Consider the following 21,428-nt stretch of genomic DNA (forward strand, 5'->3'; position numbering starts at 1 on the left):
GAAGTGTGTGATGTTTATTTCATCAGTGTGTACACATACATATACACAGAGCTGCAGTGACACACACACACACACACACACACACACACACACACACACACACACACACAGCTCCTTGGAGCTCTAGTACACAGTCCCAGAGCACTTCAGTGGCAGTGGTCTAACATTGGTTCATGTTTCAGGTGAGTGACAGTGCATCTCAAACACCACAGCTACACACACACACACACTTCTACACGTTTAAACACACATAAACATTTACATTTAAGTCATTTAGCAGACGCTCTTATCCAGAGCGACTTACAAATTGGTGCATTCACCTTATGACATCCAGTGGAACAGACAAACGTCTATGCACACACACACACACACACACACACACACACACACACACACACACACACACAGAGAGAACAGAAAAACAGATAATACTGAAACTCTACCAAACTAAAGTCATCAGACCTAAAGATATATCATTTCTGTGTCGGCTGCACCAATGCCATTTTAAATTATTAAACCAGACGGCAAATTACTTAACAAAAGCCTTGAAGAAGGACATCTAATCTCCCATTCTTGTATTACCTTGAGGAAAGACAGAGAGCTGCGATTTCAGTGGGTCTTTACACTGGGAGCACAGCAGTGGGAGGGAGCACATCACATGTGGGCCTGTGGAGGGAGGGAGATTGAGCCCTGGCTCTGAACAAGAATGAAGGTTTAACCCCTGGCCCTATTGACGGGATGCTGATCAGGGATGTTGGAGTGTGAAAAGCAAAATAGGAGCTACAATTCTTTGGTGCACGCACGCACGCAGAAATAGAATTCACCACCTACTAATAACAACCTTTCAGTGACAGAAAGAATTAACACTGTCTTGCTAGTTAAACTAAAGAGAAAGTATTTCGTGTTCACTTGCATCCGGCTCTCAAAATAATACACAACATGTAACAGATTTCTACAGTGGCTTGCGAAAGTATTCACCCCCCTTGGCATTTTTCATATTTTGTTGCCTTACAACCTGGAATTGAAATAGTTTTTGGGGGGTTTGTAATATTTGATTTACACAACATGCTTACCACTTTATAAATGCAAAAAAATAATAATTGTGAAACAAACAAGAAATAAGACAAAAAAACTGAAAACTGGAGCGTACATAACTATTCACCCCCAAAGTCAATACTTTGTAGAGCCACCTTTTGCATTAATACAGCTGCAAGTCTCTTGAGGTATGACTCTATAAGTTTGGCACATCTGCCCACTGCAATTTTGCCCATTCTTCAAGTCAAACTGCTCCAGTTCCTTCAAGTTGGATGGGTTCCACTGGTGTACAGCAATCTTTAAGTCACACCACAGATTCTCAATTTGATTGAGGTCTGGGCTTTGACTAGGCCATTCCAAGACATTTAAATATTTCCCCTTAAACCACTCGAGTGTTGCTTTAGCAGTATGCTTGGGGTCATTGTCCTGCTGGAAGGTGAACCTCCATCCCAGTCTCAAATCTCTGGAAGACTAAAACAGGTTTCCCTCAAGAATTTCCCTGTATTTAGCGGCATCCATCATTCCTTCAATTCTGACCAGTTTCCCAGTCCCTGCCGATGAAAAGCATCCCGACAGCATGTTGCCACCACCATGCTTCACTGTGGGGATCGTGTTCTCGGGGTGAAGAGAGGTGTTGGATTTGTGCCAGACATAGCGTTTTCCTTGATGGCCAAAAAGCTCAATTTTAGTTTCATCTGACCAGAGTACCTTCTTCCATATGTTTGGGGAGTCTTCCACATGCCTTTTGGCGAACACCAAATTGTTTGTTTATTTTTTCTTTAAGCAATGGCTTTTTTTCTGGCCACTTCCATAAAGCCCAGCTCTATGGAGTGTACGGCTTAAAGTGGTCCTATGGACAGATTCTCCAATCTCCACTGTGGAGCTTTGCAGCTCCTTCAGGGTTATCTTTGGTCTCTTTTTTGCCTCTCTGATTAATGCCCATTCTTGGCAGGTTTGTTGTGGTGCCATATTCTTTCCATTTTTTAATAATGGATTTAATGGTGCTCCGTGGGATGTTCAAAGTTTCGGGTATTTTTTTTATAACCAAACCCTGATATGTACTTCTCCACAGCTTTGTCCCTGACTTGTTTGGAGAGCTCCTTCATGGTGCCGCTTGCTTGGTGATGCCCCTTGCTTAGTGGTGTTGCAGACTCTGGGGCCTTTCAGAACAGGTGTATGTACTGAGATCATTTGACAGATAATGTGACATTTAGATTGCACACAGATGGACTTTATTTAGGGGGATGAATACTTTTTCAAGGCACTGTATTCTGTAACATAAAGCACAATGGCTAAACCACCACAGCAGGTGACGGATCCATTTTCCCAACGGCAAAGTATTGTGAAATTGTGAAAATGGGCAAAGCGTAAAGAGAGGGGAAAAACATCCCGTTGATTATACTGTTGACTTTCACAGTGGACACAAAGTGATCCAGTGAAGTGTACCTTACTGAATGAACCACCATGTCCACACAAAAAGGGGTCCGAAATAGAGGCATGTTCTATATAAAAAAAATGTATAATAGAAGAGAGTAGAGAGACACCTAGAGACCGATAGAGAGAAGAAAGAAAATAATGAGGGTTCTAATCAATGAATACTGTACAAGCACTGAGCCTTGTTGGTTGAAAATAAAACACTGAACTAAAATGTATTCAGAGGGTTCTCAACAAGATGAATGAAAATACAATCGTGCTTTACTTCATCACGTTCGTAGAGAGGGAGGGAGAAACTGTTGAAAGGGCCCTGGATGCAACCCTTTACACTGTGCTACAGTTAATGCATCGCATCTGCAAAACAAAGCCATGACAGTGCACTGATCTGCTGTACCTGAGGAATTGCCATTCAACTAAATATTGATGAAAAGCACACAAAAGTGTCTCAGAGAGTGGCTCGGCATTGTGGGGGAAAGAAGCAAAGTGAACACTATGAAATTAAGATATACAAGAATCAACAAAGGAGTATCTATCCTATACTATATGCTGGAACACACAAAGTGCCTATATATTGACCATCTGCACACTGCTCAGAGCAACCTCATCAAACTTGTTTTTTTCTGTCTGTTTGAACCTGGCAAGCCAACTTCAGAGCGCGATGTGACCTTGGTTAGCTGAAGTTGTTTCCTTCCAGCCTTAAGGCAATCACCTCCACAGCACTAGTCCGTCTGATGCTCAGACACATACAGAATACAGAGAGAAGTGTCAGAACGGCTCAGCTCACAATGACAGCTTCTACTGGGTGAATGAGACTTGAGAGACAACATATCATTGAAGGGAGAGGTGGCACAATCTACTTCACACACTCTTCTTAAATTAGGTATATTGATTGGTTGGCTAAAGTGCTTTGTGCTTTGCTTATTAACCTATAAGATCAAATAAATACATTTGATTTGATTTGATCAAAGAGATGCTAGATCCAATGAACGTTCTGCTCTAAATCACCCCAAAACCATGTACTGTACACATTCTATATGAATGCACCTGGATGGAACATATGCAGATTTGTGGAGTGAGCACACAGTTTGAGAGAGAGACAGAGAGAGAGAGAGAGAGAGAGAGAGAGAGAGAGAGAGAGAGAGAGAGAGAGAGAGAGAGAGAGAGAAGAGAGAGAGAATGAGAGAATGACTGGGTGGGTGGGATTGGCCTCTTTATATTGCTTCATCTTAATTAGCATTTATGGGGCTGCTCTAGCTGCTGAGCCTAGCTCAAAGATGATTTTTCTTCAGGTGAAGGATAAATACAAACAAGGCTGCAATGTTGTTCCCTGTGTGAGGGTAGACAGTGTGTGTGTGTGTGTGTGTGTGTGTGTGTGTGTGTGTGTGTGTGTGTGTGTGTGTGTGTGTGTTCTCTCGTGGACAGACTATATAAACATAAATGGTACCGTAGATCTGTCATGATACAATGGAATGTTGTCTCTCTTCTCTTAACACGCATAGACCCAGAACTTAATTGAGCATCTGACCAATTACGCAAGACTTTAGTTCTGTGTTAACTGATATTAGTGTGTATGTAATACCCTGGGTTAGCCTACACTCGATTGCAGTGGTTTCCTTGTGAGTCTTTGTAGCACCGAGGTCTGTTGTTTGGCTGCTGAGCCAAGCTCCTGTTCCCTAGCTCAGTCTGAGATCTGGCCATGTGAACACCTCTGGGAGGCCCTTCAGCAACCAGGCGCCATGGCAATCGCTGTGCAAATTCCCAGCAGGCAGCACAAATTCCAATAATAATGAATGGGGATGTCCAGCGTGTGTCTATTCATTTATCATGGCCAGCTCCCCAAACCCCATCCCCCAGCCCCCAAGCTCCCATAGCCCATAGGAGACCAGAGCAGCATTTACTGTACTAACCCTGGACCCAGTTTATCTACAGTATATCTAGATTTATTAGCTCCCGGAGGTATAACGAAACTGAAAGAGATCCTTGCTGCCACCACCACCACCTCGGCATATCAGACATGTCGTCATGGCCAGGGAGATAAAGGCCTTTGGTTTGGACAGAAATGCCGATGCAGCAGAGAGAGGGGTATATACTGCTGCTGCTGCTACTGCTGCTGCTGGGGGGGAAGAAAGCGGGCCAGTCAGCAGAAAGGCCAGTCCAACTAATGCCCCACGCCGGGGCCCAAAATTACCTCCGACTCAACGAGCCCATTCACAGGCTTATAGAAACCCTCGTAGCTGACTAACAACACAAAAACCACAGCTAACCTTCCCAATGTGTCACTCTTTTGTCTGTCTCCATCACGTGCTGCTGCTTATAGAGAGGCACAAATACAGAGAGCAAATAGAGAGAGAACAGAGAGAGAGAGAGAGAGAGAGAGAGAAAAGAAAGAGAGAGGGATGCAATTTGGTTAATTTGCAGCGTTCTCGAACGTCACAAGGAACAGTCGTTTAAAAAAAGAAAATCTCAGTCAGATGCAGCATATCTCACAGTGGAAAACATAAAGAGGCTGTCCGTGGTAGCCTAACGTCGAGAGAGTACATCAAATGTTCCAGCCTATACCTTTTTATTCCTGTCTGCAAATCCAAATCCAGTAAGCTAGTAAAAATCTCAAGGTCCCTGTAATGAGCTGTAAATGTGACAAGGCTGAAGCACCACGTCATGTGGTTCGTCCTGATATTTCCATCATTCATCTCCAGCTGCTGATGTCACTGACAGGTGTGAAATACTCAGCATAGGTGTTTCATCAGTCACCTAACAGAAATGCAGACCCCGGCGAATGCTCCAGAGGCAATTCCATCGGGCAAATGCCTGGACGCCACTGACTAAATGCATTATTCACGAACACAGTTCACCAAATCTAGTTCATGCTCCATCGCTGGCCCTAGCTGACTGCATTGGGGATGAGAAAATGCAATACAGACAATAGGATCAAAATGAGCTGTGCTCAGTAGAACGTACATGCAAGAAGACATTGATTACGAGATGGTCGCTAAACTGTAGCTGATCCACGTCGCACTTCAGTGTCTTAATTCAAGTTAAAGTGCTAAGAAAGTCACTCTGCCATTGGAAAATATAACAGGGGCTAAATTAATGAATGGCAATTCATGTGACACAAAATGTCATGTGAAATTAGGACTGTATACGATATACACCGAACGTACAAAACATTAGGAACACCTTCCTAATATTGTCTGGATGTCCTTTGGGTCGTGGATAATTCTTGATAAAAACGGGAAATGGTTGAGAATGAAAAACCCAGCAGCGTTGCAGTTCTTGACACACTTAAACTGGTGCGCCTGGCACCTACTACCATAACTCGTTCAAAGGCACTTAAATCTTTTGTCTTGCCCATTCACCCTCTGAATGGCACACATATCCAATCCATGTCTCAATTGTCTCAAGGCTTAAAAATCTTTCTTTAACCTGTCTCCTCCCCTTTATCTACACGGATTGAAGTGGATTCAACAAGTGACATCAGGGATCATATCTTTCACCTGGATTCAGCTGGTCAGTCTATATCATGGAAAGTGCATTCCCTGATTGCACCTCGTCTTTTCTACTATGGCGTAACACCCTTCACAATATTTAATCCTATAATTAGCCAATTATTATATACAATCAAACGGAACACCATACTAATGCTTTTAAAGTATCATAGCTGGATACTATCCATAATTATGCATATCTGTGTACTTCATTCACATGTAGGTGGTGTTTAAGCATTTACTATGAATACATTTTCTACAGCCTCAAGGGTAATTAGCAAACAACTTCCATTTTAGCTGGTAAGCCTCTTTAGCTTAGTTTTTTCTCAAACTCTTTTTACCATCTTAAGAATCTAAAAACCCATTTATTGTGAGGGAGATGAGACTTGAGCAGCAATAACCCTGTGTTCAGTAAAATGAAACTCTTGAGAGAAAGTAAACAGTTTACAGTTGATGTCTGGATGGTAGGATGATGAGGTTGGGCTTTGCCAGACTTCAGCCTTGCTTGAAGGGATTTTACTAATGCAGAGCACTTCAAACACCATGGAGATCCACGTGTTTAAGGCGCTGACTAAAATATGTACAGGATTCACATGAAAGAAACATGGGTAATGTCGACTTTCTCCTATAATGTCTTTCTGCAAAATAAACATGTGAAGAAGGAAAAGGCTATGAAGTCACATGGGCTACGCTATAGGCTGCAGCCTTACATTCTTATGGTGACCAACACCCACGACAATTATGTGTTATTGCAGAAGACATAGTCCCCTCCTGAAACAGAGGCTTCAATTAAAGGATGAAAACACACTATCAAATTGCATTGATACCACCTTTCTTTATTATGCTCACCCACACTGGCACAAACACACACAAAGAAACACAACCAGCATCATCATAGCAGCGAGCAGCAATATCCTATGCAGGTCCCTTTTAATCTCAGATCGACTGACCCATGGGCTCTCTGGATATGCTAAAGAGACCCCCCTTCCCCCGTCCTGTCCCGAGGGAATAAAACTAGCCTTCTTCCATAAATTAGATTCTCTCCTGTTCTCCTTTCTCTTTACACTTAACATTTCTCTCACATCAGCATATGACCATTTGCTCTCTTGGGGGCTAGCGGACCTGTCTGACAGTCGTTGTATTGGGAGGACAATAACAAGGTAAGATGATCAACTGCCTGCCAGTGCCCAACATCCACCTCCATTTGCTTCACAGAGAGGGAGATGCATCTAGCTTCTCTGTTTCTGACCCATTAAGGTATAAAGGCCCTGTGTTGTTCTGGCTAACCTGCAGAAATTAGTCTTAGTTAGCTATATCTACTCTGGGTTACAGTATCGTCATCATAATATGAAGGGGTTGTATTGTCATTGTGAAGACTGAAGCGAATCAAAGGGTTGTTAGCTGTTGTGTTCTAACTGCTGTTTTCTACAGCTAGCATGTCAAAATTAGCCTTAGTCTTCTCCTTGTTAGGCTACATCATCATATGAGAACCTCTTTATTATGAAGGCTAAAGAGCTTTTGAAGAGCGGAATGAAATGCTGCATGTTAGCTGATGCTAGACGAGGAAAGTTCTGACTGGTCTAAACGGGTCACTTTGAAAGACTCACGGAGATACCACATATTTAGGAGTCCATCAGTCTTTGTTGGGTAAATTTGATTATTCTAGTGTGTGTTTTCTGGTGCCACATCGTCTCGCGCCTAGCGTCTCGCTGGATTACTGTGTCATTGGAGCCAACAGCTGATAACGGCTAAGCTACATCCTTCTATACTAATCAGCAACATAGCTACTGGGATTTGGATTCTGCGAGCGGAGCGATCAGAACGGCCGCTTGATACAGCGGCTCAGGCTTTAGGATCATATTAAACTAACCACATTATTAACAGGATGTCAAGTAGCTCCCTACAGCTCTTTATGAAGACATTAGCATGGCTAGCTAGTAGCTAACTCAATGCTAATACATACAGGTTAATGGAGAATATCAGACAAATATGACAATATTACACTTGTTTTAACTGCTAGGGAGCTAACACTTCTTACCACTGTCTTTCATTGTGCTTAGAAGTGTCCTGAGTTTCTTCTGACCTCTTGAAACGGTCAGATCACGCATTGAAGGAATAATACCCACTTCTTTGAAGGAGATCACCAGTAGCATACCATAACCGCTAGCATGTTTTACATCTCCTTCGCTCTCTCTGAGATCAAAGCGAGATAATAAAAACCTATTTCTTTGAACAATTAAAATTGTAGTTTTAACTGTAAACGATTCTGGGGCTAACAGAGGGCCAGTGTGTGTGTGTCCATATAAAACCACTGTAACCTATCCTCCCGTTGGAATCTATCTGACTGTAGCTGCTTGGGCCAGCACTGCCCAGAACCCTTCGGACAACATTAAATCAATGTTATTAGAAATAAAACTGTTTAACTTTGTGTCTTTAACAGCCGTTCTTTAGCACCCCCTCCCATAAAGGTCATCCCGTTTTAATTGCTCTCTACCCTTGTTCAATTTTTAACTGCTGAACATTGCTCACTTTGTCCAATCCGCAGGCTAACACCTTCCATGAGAGAGGGATGGAGGGAGTGAGGGAAGGAAGGAAAGAAGAGGAGGGCAAGGAAAAGCAATCTATGTGAGGATAGATCCCAGAGGGGCGGATCCGAAGATGCCTTTTCAAAAACAGATTCTGAATAATAAGCCACTGTCCGTGTCAACATTCATTGGACCTTACTGCAGCAGCTAGTATAACCAAGGTTATTTCCCAGTGACCATATAGTGAAGGGAAACACATTTGTCCAACGTTACACAGCTTTCTGCATCCCGTTCAGCTGGGCTACAGTCCTGTTAAAGCGCCATTACTTCTGAAGCACTGAGAATTTGACACAGGTCAGCCCTGGAATGGAAGGCTGGGAAGAATTCAGGAAATACTGTGCCATCAATGGAAAAGAACAATATACAATATAAATGCAATTTTGCTAAAGCTAATGAATGTGAAATGAACTTTAGATTCACTGTCAACATAAAATGATGTTATCATTTCACTCACAAAACATACTGAAACAAACAGACACCCACACAAACAAAAATAGAGCCAACAGTCTCACTCTCACATATAGACACACAGCACCACTGACATCCAATTTTCTAAAACATGGAAGGAAGTGAAAAGCTTTTACCCTTAACTCTGCACTGAAATAACTGAAATCACCTTTTGAAAACCACTCTGGTACAATATAAGGGCCATTACTGAGTCCACTCAGATGGAGTAACACGGTAAAAAAAAATATATAAACATGGTAAAAGCAGTTCAAACAGGTCCTATACCTGTATAAGACCTTACTTTAATATACCAGTACTCTAACTGCACTCAGAACATGGGGCTCTCATATAAAACCTTGAAAGAAGAAGGCCAGCCATCAACCTTGCCATCATCAGCTGATCAGTTAAAGCCCTGGTGAGGAAGGCATGGTCCAGGGCTAGAAATGGAGCCAGGCAGAGAGAGAGAACATATATCTGTTGGCTGCATTACTGGATCACGAGGGGGCTGGCCACTAAAGTGCCTGAGTGCAACCTGTAATGGGGCATTAGCCGGGGATTTTGATCTGAAACCCAGGACTTCAAAGCTATTCATTTTATCCCCCTGATCATTTGTCAGAATGCCTCTGTCACAAAAAAATGCTGTGGCCGAGAGAAAACAATGACTGCTGAGGTCTCCAATGTGGGCATGTTTTAATTGGGACTCATACGTTTTCTTAATCATCACTCCAGTCAATCAAAAAGGGGGCTGTCGCCAGATTGTTTCTCATAGCAGGGTATGGCTGGGAGTTGTAGTTTCCAACAGGCCAATATTCGTCATAGTTTAGCGCAGAACACGTGGTAATTAACTACAATGACCATAATCCATTGCGTGCCTACTTGTGCAGTCAGTAGTTATTTTACACATGCTATGGAAAAGAGACAGAAGAATGCGCAATTGAGGGATAGAGAGTAGTTGCTTCATGAGGGATCTCTACCAGAAAATGCATGATCTAAGTCACGTGTCAAACTCATTCCACAGAGTGCCGAGTGTTTGCAGGTTTTTGCTCCTTCCTTGTACTTGATTGATGGATTAAGGTCTCTAATTAGTAAAGAAGTCCCTTCACCTGGTTGTCTAGGTCTTAATTGAAAGGAAAAAACAAAAACCTGCAGACACTAGATCCTCCATGGAATGAGTTTGACCTCCCTAATCTAAGTATCTAGCAGTCATAAAAGTATGCCTTTAATTTGAAGAACTACTGAAATAGTGATTTTGTCAGACAGTATAGGCAGCAGGTCTATAGACATGAGATGATCACTTGGAATGAAATAATAAAGTCAACAATGTACTATACCCAACAACTGAAACATTTGCTTAAAGTAAAGTAATGTGATTAAATGACGGTCAATAAGTAATAAGCAGTAATGGGCAGTGACTACTGTCATGGGATGGCATTCAACCCACATAATGAATAGTGCATTTGTGACTTGTTTCAGGAAACTAGACATATGTCGCGCGTCACTACTTCACAGGAGAGCCATTTGAACGTAAACTTTTTGAGAATCAAAATGCGTTTTGGGGCAGAAATGCCTACTGGAACATGTGCCTTAATAACAAACTTGTATGCCATCTGTAAATAAAAGTGTTAAATTACGAGCCTAGTTGGTTTAGAAAGAAAAAGCCAGCAACCTTCCCACTAGCCATGATTGGCTGAAATAATGAGTGGTCTAGAAATACCTAGAGATGAGTTCAGATTGGTCTGCCATGTAGCACGCTTCATTCCATAATATGAGCTGGTCAGTAGGTGAAGGTAATACTTTCTAACAGTGCTTTTTTAAAATAGATATCACATAGTAGAACTGCATAAGTGTTGCTCTCCACTTTCTGGAGGACTGAGTTTTGAAAGTGGAATCAGAGTATGATAGCTAAGGAGATTTGATTGCAAATCAAATTTGGGCGTTTGATTGCAAATATGCAGACGGGGCCAAAAAGACAACACACAGAAGGCTGTTGTAAAACACCTGTCTCCGGATTACCTCTTCAAACTAAGGGCAACCATGGCATCCGTAACAGAGAGGGAGAAGCGTCCACCCATGTATACAGGTCAAATAATCTAGCTAGCTACATTTTCAGATATTACACGTTTCTAATTTTGTCAGAACTTTGTTTTTCATTTCAAGTTAAAGTGTACTGTAATGTAATGTTACATGTATGATCTGTGTAGTAATAGCCTAAATGTTAGCTACCTAACATTGAACCTGGTTGGTTAGCTACCTGCAGATTCATGCAGGGTAGTAACGTTATGATTACGTTGGGATTACGGTTCATTGTTTAGCTAGCTAGCTGCATGTCTAAACAAAATACTCCACTATGCAAGTAACTATTTCAATAGAATGTTTATGATGTCACTTCGACAACTGTCAATAGATGTAGCTGGCAAATTCGCTCTGGCTATCTACTGTCACGCACTGATCTGTTTCACCTGTCGTTGTGCTTGTCTCCACCCCCCTTCAGGTGTTGCCCATCTTCCCCATTATCCCCTGTGTACCGTCCTCCTGGTTTTTGACCCTTGCCTGTCCTGAACCTGTACCCGCCCGCCTGACCACTCTGCCCGTCCCTGACCCTGAGCCTGCCTGCCGTCCTGCACCTTTGCTCCAACTCCAACCCTGCCTGCCTTGACCTGTCGTTTGCCTGCCCCTGGTGTTACAATAAACATTGTTACTTCGACACGGTCTGCATCTGAGTTTTACCGTATCCTGATAGTACGAAATGGCTATGACTGACCCAGAAGACCCGGGCCAGCTGCAGGACGCCATCTCCCCCCAAGGAGCCGCCATCGGGAAGCACGAGGAACTGCTTCGTGGCTTTATAATGTTGGCTGAACGCCATGACCAGGCATTGAACAGTTTGCTGGAGCAATTCCGTGGGTTGTCTCAGAGGCAGCCTACCACATTGGTAACCCTGCAGCTCCTCAGCGACTCAGCTGCTAGCAGTGTCGTCTCATTGGCCACTCCACCTTCTTGGGAGCCTTGTTTACCCCCAGCAGGAACGCTTCAATGGAAAGTCGAGCACCTGTTGGGCGATTCTAGCTCAGTGTGCCCTCATTTTCGAGCTTCAGCCCTCCTCCTTCCTCTGGGAATGCTCCAAAGCAGTCTATCTCGTCATGCTGATGTCCGTGAGGGCTCTCACCTGGGCTACTGCTGTATGAGAACAGCAGCCGGCCATATGCGTTAGTCTGGAGGGGTTTGTGGAAGAGGTGAAGGTTTTTTTCGCACCGTTCTCCGGGAGAGAAGCTGCCCAGGAGCTAATCCAGCTTCGGCAAGACCCCTGCAGTGTGGCTGAATATGCTGTGGGTTTCCGCACATTGGAGAGTGCTTGGAACCAGGAAGCACTGTTCGATATGTTCCTGCACGGTGTCTCTGAGGAGGTCAAGGACGAGCTTGCTGCTCGGGAGTTACCTATGGTACTCGATTCCCTCATCACTTTGACTACCCATATAGATGGACGACTTCGGGAATGACAGAGGGAGAGGAAATTCAACTTCGCTCACACGTCCAGGGATTCCACTTTGCCTCCGAGTCAATCCTGGAAGTCCCCGACGATCCCGTTGTCGAGAGAACCCGAGGCCTCCCGACCTGCCCCGAGAGTCGCCGGAGTCGGCTGAGTCACGCTTATGCAACTAGGTAGAGCTGGGCTGTCGCCAGTGGAACGGGAATACAGGATCAACACGAAGAGTTGTCTGTATTGCAGGACTTGTGGTCATTTTGTGTCCTCTTGTCCTTTTAACCTGTTTGGGCTAGGGGGCAGCATTTTCACATTTGTATGAAAAGCGTGCCCAGAGTAAACTGCCTGCTACTCAGTCCCAGTTGCTAATATATGCATATTATTAGTTTGGATAGAGAACACTCTGAAGTTTCTAAAACTGTTTGAATGATGCCTGTGAGTATAACAGAACTCATATGGCAGGCGAAAACCTGAGAAAAATCCAACCAGGAAGTGGGAAATCTGAGGTTTGTAGTTTTTCAACTTGGCCTATCAAATACACAGTGTCTGTGGGGTCATTTTTGACTTCCTCGGTCTTCCACTAGATGTCAATAGTCTTTAGAACCTTGTTTGATGCTTCTACTGTGAAGTGGGGCCGAATGAGAGGGGAATGAGTCAGAGGTCTGGCAGAGAGCCACGAGCTCGTGACGCGCATTCATGTGAAGGCTCCATTGCTTTTCTACAGACAAAGGAATTCTCCGGTTGGAACATTTTTGAAGATTTATGTTAAAAACATTCAAAAGATTGATTCTATACTTCGTTTGACATGTTTCTACAAACTGTAATATCCTCAGATAATAGCATCGTTTGCTTTTGCCGAAAAGCCTTTTTGAAATCTGACATGTTGGCTGGATTCACAACACGTGTAGCTTTAATTTGGTATCATACATGTGTGATTTCATGAAAGTTTGATTTGACCGCAATATTGCCCTTCTCTCCCTCCACTATATAAGCCCTTGACCAAAATGTAACCTTCTGTTCCGAGTACGCAAGACCTGCAGGCAGCCTCTGCGTAGTAAAATATTACTAGTTGAAGCTAGGGGGGCACTATTTCATTATTGGATAAAAAAACGTGCCCGTTTTAAGCGCAATATTTCATCACAAAAAGATGCTCGACTATGCATATAATTGCCAGCTTTGGAAAGAAAACACTCTGACGTTTTCAAAGCTGCAAAGATATTATCTTTGGGTGCCCCAGAACTGATCTTACAGGCAAAACCAAGATGCAACTTCAACCAGGAAATGAGCAGGATTTTTGAGGCTCTGTTTCCCATTCGCTCCTTATATGGCTGTGAATATGCTGTGAACGAGCTTATGCGCTCTGCCGTTCCTCCAAGATGTCTGCAGCATTGTGACGTATTTGTAGGCATATCATTGGAAGATTGGCCATAAGAGACTACATTTGCCAGGGTCCCGTCCGGTGTCCTTTGTCTACGTTGGTGCGTAACTCTCAGCGGCAAAAAATTTACCATGCGATACAGACAGCGAGGTATCGTTCCTGGAAGTGTGCATCATTGAAGAGCTATGTGAAAAACACCTTGAGGATTGGTTCTAAACAACGTTTGCCATGTTTCAGTCGATATTATGGAGTTAATTTGGAAAAAAGTTTGGCGTTTGAATAACTGAATTTTCGTTTTTTTTTGGTAGCCAAACGTGACGCACCAAACGGACCGATTTCTCCTGCACAAAAAATCTTTCAGGAAAAACTGAACATTTCTATCTAACTGAGAGTCTCCTCATTGAAAACATCCGAAGTTCTTAAAAGGTAAAATATTTATTTGAATGTTTTTGCTGGTTTTTGTGAAAATGTTTCCTGCTGATGCTAACGCTAAATGCTATGCTAGTTATCAGTACTGTTACACAAATGCTAGTTTGCTATGCTTGAGAAGCATATTTTTGAAAATCTGAGATGACAGTGTTGTTAACAAAAGGCTAAGCTTGAGAGTTAGCATATTCATTTCATTTCATTTGCGATTTCATGAATAGTTAACGTTGCGTTATGGTATTGAGCTTGAGGCTATGATTACGCTACCGGATCCGGCATGACTCAGCGCAAGAGGTTAAGAGTTTGTTTGGAAGATAACAGCTCTATAAACATTATTTCGTGGTGCCCCAACTTTCTAGTTAATTACATTTACATGATTAGCTCAATCAGGTAATATTAATTACAGAGAAAGGATTTTATAGAATAGCATGTCATATCACTTAATCCGGCATAGCCAAAGACACAACAGTGTACTGTACTGTACTCTGCTGTCTTCACAAGGGCCAATCTAGGTCAAAATCCCAGGTGTTGGGGACAAAACATTTGACACCCGTGTCGATGGCTATGTCTCTCTCACACCTCCCACCCCAGGTCTAAACTGTTGACAGCTTTAAAATAATGGCCTGCTCTCTGGTCTCCTCTTTCAATGTCTTCCACCATGGTAAACACTATCCATCAAAATACAACCAGACAAAAGTGCGACAACATGCTGTCTGATCTTAGCCAATGGCACAACACACTGGCTGGGCCGCAAAATAAAGCGAAGGCTTTGACACCTAATTAGACTTTAAATTGTTTGTACCTGTGTAGGGCATTCAGAAACATCCAACACCAAACATTCCAACTCCTGTTTGCTTCTAATCAGTGGCAGTAAATTCAAATGAAAAGCTCAATTTAATTGTTTAGATTCACTATCGACAGACAGTGGCGTGTGGCTGAGATCAAGAAGGATCAATAGGCTGAACACACTCAAAAGCTCAGATCTCCTGATTGAGGGGTAGCATTATCATATATTAAACCGCCGATAGACATGTAGAGAGAAAATCATATTGCTGCTGTCAGGAAGTATGTGGCAGATGTATAAAATAAAGGGCAGAGGCTTCTGCAAACTCAACCAGACACGATTTACATCACCACCCAATTAAAATGACCTCTCAGCACAGCAGCTTGTTGGGAGATATTGTATTTCTATGGAGGTGTGGAAACGGACAGACTGGTGTCCAGCAGTATTTCCATTCAGTATTTCCATCCATTTCCATATTTCCATTCCATTTTTAATGTGCCTGTTTGCTCATTTCAGCCAAATACCCAGCATCCACAAGTGTTGCAGCGTTTCTGCCAAGTTTCAGGCATTGCTCCTCTCAGGTGCTTGACATGGGTGGCTACTGAGCTTCACTTAACAATGAAATCGGCAGGGATGGGTAGGGGGAAATTAACTATTTGTCAAGTCATTTATGCTTTGAAGGCATTTTAATTAAATCAAACTGGACCATCATTTCCATGGTGGTTAGGAGTAGGATTTACACCACTTATAAAATAGAGTGGTGAATATAAAACAGACCAAACTACTTCAGTGGTTTAGCAAAGCTAACAAGGAACAGCTCTTGACCTTTTTACATAATTTGAATAGTCATCATAAAGTGAGTGAGAGCTTGTGATGACCAAATAATGAACACATCTATATAATTAGATGACTATAAGATGTAAATCAATTTATCCAGGGAGATAAAGCTAGCACAAAGCAGCACCATGATAATAAAGGCACTCTGCATTGCGTCACGTAAAAGAACAGCCCTTAGCCGTGGTATACTGGCCGTATACCACACCTCCTCAGGCCTTATTGCTATATAAACTGGCTAACAAAGCAATTAGAACAGTAAAACAAATGTTTTGTCATACCCATGATATATGGTCTCATATACCATGGCTTTCAGCCAATCAGCATTCAGGGCTTGAACCATCGAGTTTATAATGCAGGATAAAGAACCTGAATCAAAGAGAGCAATAGAAATTTGGTTTGTAACGGACAAAGGCTTCCGATTCTGAATTAAAGAGTAAGAAAACAAAGGAGATTTCCCAGGAGATCCGCGAGAGAGCCAGAGAGAGAAAGGGAGCCATTTGTGAATTATCAATTCTGATAAAAATTAACACGCCTGTACATTTGGATGTGATTAAATTCTGACAAATTGTCCAACCTCCTGCGCTTGTGCTCGACATGCAGTTCATTAAACGGCACTCTCTCAGAGCCGCCAGCCAGCTCCATCCAACACAATTAATAAGCGTCACGCATGACAGAGGGAACACACGTTAGGTGGCCCCGTAATCACACACGTGACACGCCACAGCTCCAACACAGCCAGATGAATCCTTTGGCCTGTGAAGTGGTCTGCCTAAAAGAGATCATTCCTATTATAAGTGTTTTATAATCCCGTAATGGTATCTCATTACATAGAAAAACAATATCCCGGCCTCCCCAGACCAACCTCGGTGTTGAGGAACGGCACAGACAGACTGTCTCTCCCTGTTAGCCTACACAATGGCATGCACATCGTGTGAGGATCAAGGCACTCTGACAGAATACAATGAATATTCCCAATTACATGCACTAGTTCCCACGATCTGTTGAACTAGTCATTTGCAGACAAGTGTCCAGACGTCAAGGCAGTCTGTTACTCTGAATGTCCCTTATAACCCTGAATAACACTTGAATTTAACAAACAGACTATAGGCAACATAACTAAACCAATCAATATGTTGGGTGCTCTTCTATGTCATAACTGTGATACCATCAGATCCTTGGCACTGACTCTGAATTAGCACTTCGGCTGCAATTATCATAAAATTACTTTTATGCAATTAAAAACAGCTAATTTGCCAGCAGAAAAGCCTAAGCCTAATGGAGAATGTATTGAGGTATTGAACTACTCTCTCCCCATTTTTACTGGAAATAATGACACTTGTGCCTGCTTTGAATAGCCTCCCTGTCAATCAAACTGATGCAAATGACTACCCCAGGTAAAGACTGATATGGTCCACTGCATCCAATTACAAAAGTAACCACACACACACAAACATGCACACACGGACATGCCACCCGCAACCACAGACACACAGACACCGCGAGAGGCAATACGTCTGCTTTTGTGACGTTAAATGCTTATAACAAAACTTGGTTAACTTGTCCATAATAAATTAAAATAAAAAGAACATGTTTAATGTCTTTAGAGTGGTGCATTTAGGCTACCCTTAACAATGTGCTCAAGAAGAAAAATACAACAATGAACGGGACATTGGAACCGTCCCCACTCTCCATGCAATTATATCACAACGTATAAAGAACAATTGTGTGCTGCTCAGGGAAGAAGGCTGGGCAGGCAGGGAGCAAGCAAATGGGATTCATGCACTCTGCTCCTTGCGAGGTGAGACGTGGGGAAATGGAGGGGAGGTGAAAGGTGAAGTGTTAGGAGATGAGAGGCTGGATCCTGGATCCTCTTTGGGGGGACGGGGGGACGGGGTGAAGCAAGAGACAATGGAAGGTTAGTCTGAGTCTCTTAGGAGAAGACCAGGATAAGATAGCTGATAGTCTGCCCCTCTCTCTTTGTCAAAGAGAAAGCCAGTGATTTTCTAAGGCTAATGAAAACACACAAACAAACTCAGACACACGCACACTTGGTGGGTAGCCTAGTGGTTAAAATGTTGGACTAGTAACCGAAAGGTTGCAAGTTCGAATCCCCGAGCTGACAAGGTACAAATCTGTCGTTCTGCCCCTGAACAGGCAGTTAACCCACTGTTCCTAGGCAGTCATTGAAAATAAGAATTTGTTCTTAACTGACTTGCCTAGTAAAATAAAGGTACAATAAAACGTAAATTAAGTTGTCTAGCAGTACTGTTAACACCAATTGTATAGGCCTAATCAGTATACCACAGATTGACATCCAAGTTATTCTCACACATAAAACCATACGATGAATATGAACATTGAATCTAATCCAAAAGAATATCAGATTTCCGCTGGGAATGTAATTGAAATAAACTATTAATCAAAATGCCATATGGACACAGCCGACTTGTATTTCAGATGTCTATATATTGACAAACAGAAAAAGCATTTCTCATTATAAATAGATTAAGCAGACAGTATCCCCTTCACTCCACCTACCTTCCCACCCCCATTAACCCCTGTACCACACACAATGGGGCATTGCACATCAAAAACACTCTGATCCCAACACCAAAATAACCCCTATTCTTCTGAGGGGCCTCTCAGAAAACAGAAAACCTGGTTAGATAAAGAGTAGGTGGGAAAAAAAAACATTCCTCAAAACAATGACTCTCGCAAAAGAGAGAGAGGGTTCTTCAAAGAAAGCAGAATGAATGCAGCTGCCAACAGACAGGTAGGGTAGGGTAGGGTGTGCATTCGCCAGCCACCACACGTTTGAGTCAATATGTGTCAAATTCCCCTTGAAACACAATTAGTGTGCAGCTAAAGAAAAAAAAAAGGAAAATACACACAGGAAAGATTAAAGGATGCATGCAATGTTCCTCTCAAAAGCTTTACAATTCAACAAATACACAGGCTTTTCAGACACATGACAGCTTGTTATGTGCCTGCTGAAGTCGAAGAAAGCAGAGGAGAGCAGAGCAGGGAGGAAAGCAAAGCATGCATCTGTATGAATATCCAAACACCTTCTCAACGTGTCTGTCAACTCCACTGAGCCCTTTGTGCTGTTGTGTGGGTTTCCTTAAGATATCAAGCTACAACAACTGGGACACAACACACCATAACAGACACAGCATCTCATCTCATTACAAACCTACTTCGACCTGCTTGATTGTAGATTCCACCCCCCCCATTTCCCTTCATCCCCCACGCAAAGTTAGTGGCTCAAAGGAGATCAACCAACAGAGTGCAATGAAATTGAGAGGGGGAGGCGGGGGTGGGGGAAGTGAGACTGGAGGGGATGGAGTATGGGGGTAGTGGGATCATCCATCTGTGCAAGCAATTAATGTCTGTATCTGCAGGCTGGGTGAATCACATACTTTGAAATTGATGGCACAGACTTCTGTAATAGCACTGATGGTCGGTCGCCTCGCTGTTAAAGGAAATAAATAAATAAATTCTGCCTATGTAAAGGAGATATACTGTCGACTGTGTAATGTGCAGACGGTGTTGTATGTATGTTAGGTAAGCTGTCCCCATGTATAACAATGCAAGAGGAAGGGGAAAACACTGCAGGTCAGTAGAAATTAAACATGACAATATCTCATGTACAGATGAGGTGGTTAAAGATCTTCCATCTGTCTGTCCCATGAAACTTCTGAAGCTCAGATGTAGCATTAAATCTTGAGAGGTCGACAGGGGCGCATCTTTCCATTAAGGTCTGCTGCTTGCTTTCATATGCCTAACTTTCTTTTTACTTGGCAGCAAAAGCCATTTAAAACATCTCCAACCTACAAATTGACGTACTGTAATGTTGCAGAGTGAGAATCTGCTTAATCTTAAGTAACACAGGAACAGGATTTGGTCATTGAGGATGCACAAACAATCATTTACACACTTTCTAGAGGGCTCCTATCAAACAGACTGTCATATTTTATCCCCTTTCAAAGACGATTGTTTGAAAATAAAATGCGTAATTTTATAAGAATGCCATTCATATTTGCACATGCCACAGATGGGACGTGTGAATGTTTAAGATTGCCCTGTATTTTATTGTATATCACTATAGCTTTACTAATAGGGAAGGATATGATAAAACCATGCTGTTACATATGGCTATGATGGTGTGAGTAGAACTGCATTGCTACATTAGGTATAAATATATGGCTCTAGCTGCATGCGACTAGCCTGCAGGTATTGGCTGGAGTTTTGTATGTAAAGTGGTTCAGATGGCTAGGTCATATACCTAACGGTAGGGGGATATAATCACTCAGAGTACAAAACATTGGCAACAATAATAATAATAAAATTGAGTTGCACCCCGTTTTGCCCTTAGAACAGCCTCAATTCGTCAGGGCATGGACTCTACAAGGTGTCGAATGCGTTCCACAGGGATGCTGGCCCATGTTGACTCCAATGCTTCCCACAGTTGTGTCATGTTGGCTGGATGTCCTTTGGGTGGTGGACCATTCTTGATAAACACGGGAAACTGTTGAGCGTGAAAAACCCAGTAGCGTTGCAGTTCTTGACACATTCAAACCGGTGCACCTGGCACCTACTACCATTACCCTGTTCAAAGGCACTTACGTCTTTTGTCTTGAACATTCACACACAGTAGACAATCCATGTCTCAATGTATTTAAGGCTATATTACACCAAATGGTGACACTGGTAGGGTAATATGTATATCTACATGAGTATATGGTTAGCTGGCTGTATGGTTCAGTCAGATAACTAATAGTGACAATTGTAGTGAATATGTATACAGTATCTTTCCAAATGTACGGGTATGTCTGTGTAGCTGTATGGCTGTCTGGCCATAGACGGCGGCTCATGGGAACAGTCTGTCGCCTGGCTGTTGATAGCAAGATTGCGCTAGTGCCGGGAGGAAGGGGTCATGATGGCATCCGCCCGCTGTGTAGAGCCATGTAGTGCAACAAACAAGTCATCATGTTCTCACTCATCAAGACAGTCTACCACTTTGCGGCTGAGCTATTGTTTCTCCTAGATGTTTCCACTTCACAATAACAGCACCAACAATTGATCGGGCAGCTCTAGCAGGGCAGACATTTGATGAACTGACTCCTATGACGGTGCCACGTTGAAAGTTACTCAGCTCTTCAGCAAGGCCATTCTACTGCCAGTGTTTGCCTATGGGGATTGCATGGCTGTGTGCTCGATTTTATAGTCAAATCCACTAATAATTTCAAGGGGTTTCAATCATTTCGAACATTACAGCCTTATTCTAAAATGTATTAAATTGTTTTTTCCCTCATCAATCTACACACAATACCCCATAATGACAAAGCAAAAACAGGATCAGAAATGTTTACAAATGTATTAATACTAAAAACTGAAAAATCACATTTAGAGTTCATTCAGAAACTATTCAGACCCCTTGAATTTTTCAACATTTTACGGTACAGCCTTACTCTAAAATGGATTGAATCATTTTTTCCCTAATCAATCTAAACACAATACCCCATAATGACAAAGC

General features: G+C 42.6%; 1 protein-coding gene across 2 annotated transcripts in view; it reads right to left on the reverse strand.

Annotated features, from left to right (window-relative positions):
• The window catches only part of LOC115114854 (cadherin-2-like), a 111,946-nt gene that overhangs the window by 45,891 nt on the left and 44,627 nt on the right, over positions 1-21,428 (reverse strand). The gene's annotated exons all lie outside the window — the stretch shown is intronic.

Source organism: Oncorhynchus nerka, linkage group LG9b (genome assembly GCF_034236695.1).
Source record: "Oncorhynchus nerka isolate Pitt River linkage group LG9b, Oner_Uvic_2.0, whole genome shotgun sequence".
Lineage (NCBI taxonomy): Eukaryota > Metazoa > Chordata > Actinopteri > Salmoniformes > Salmonidae > Oncorhynchus > Oncorhynchus nerka.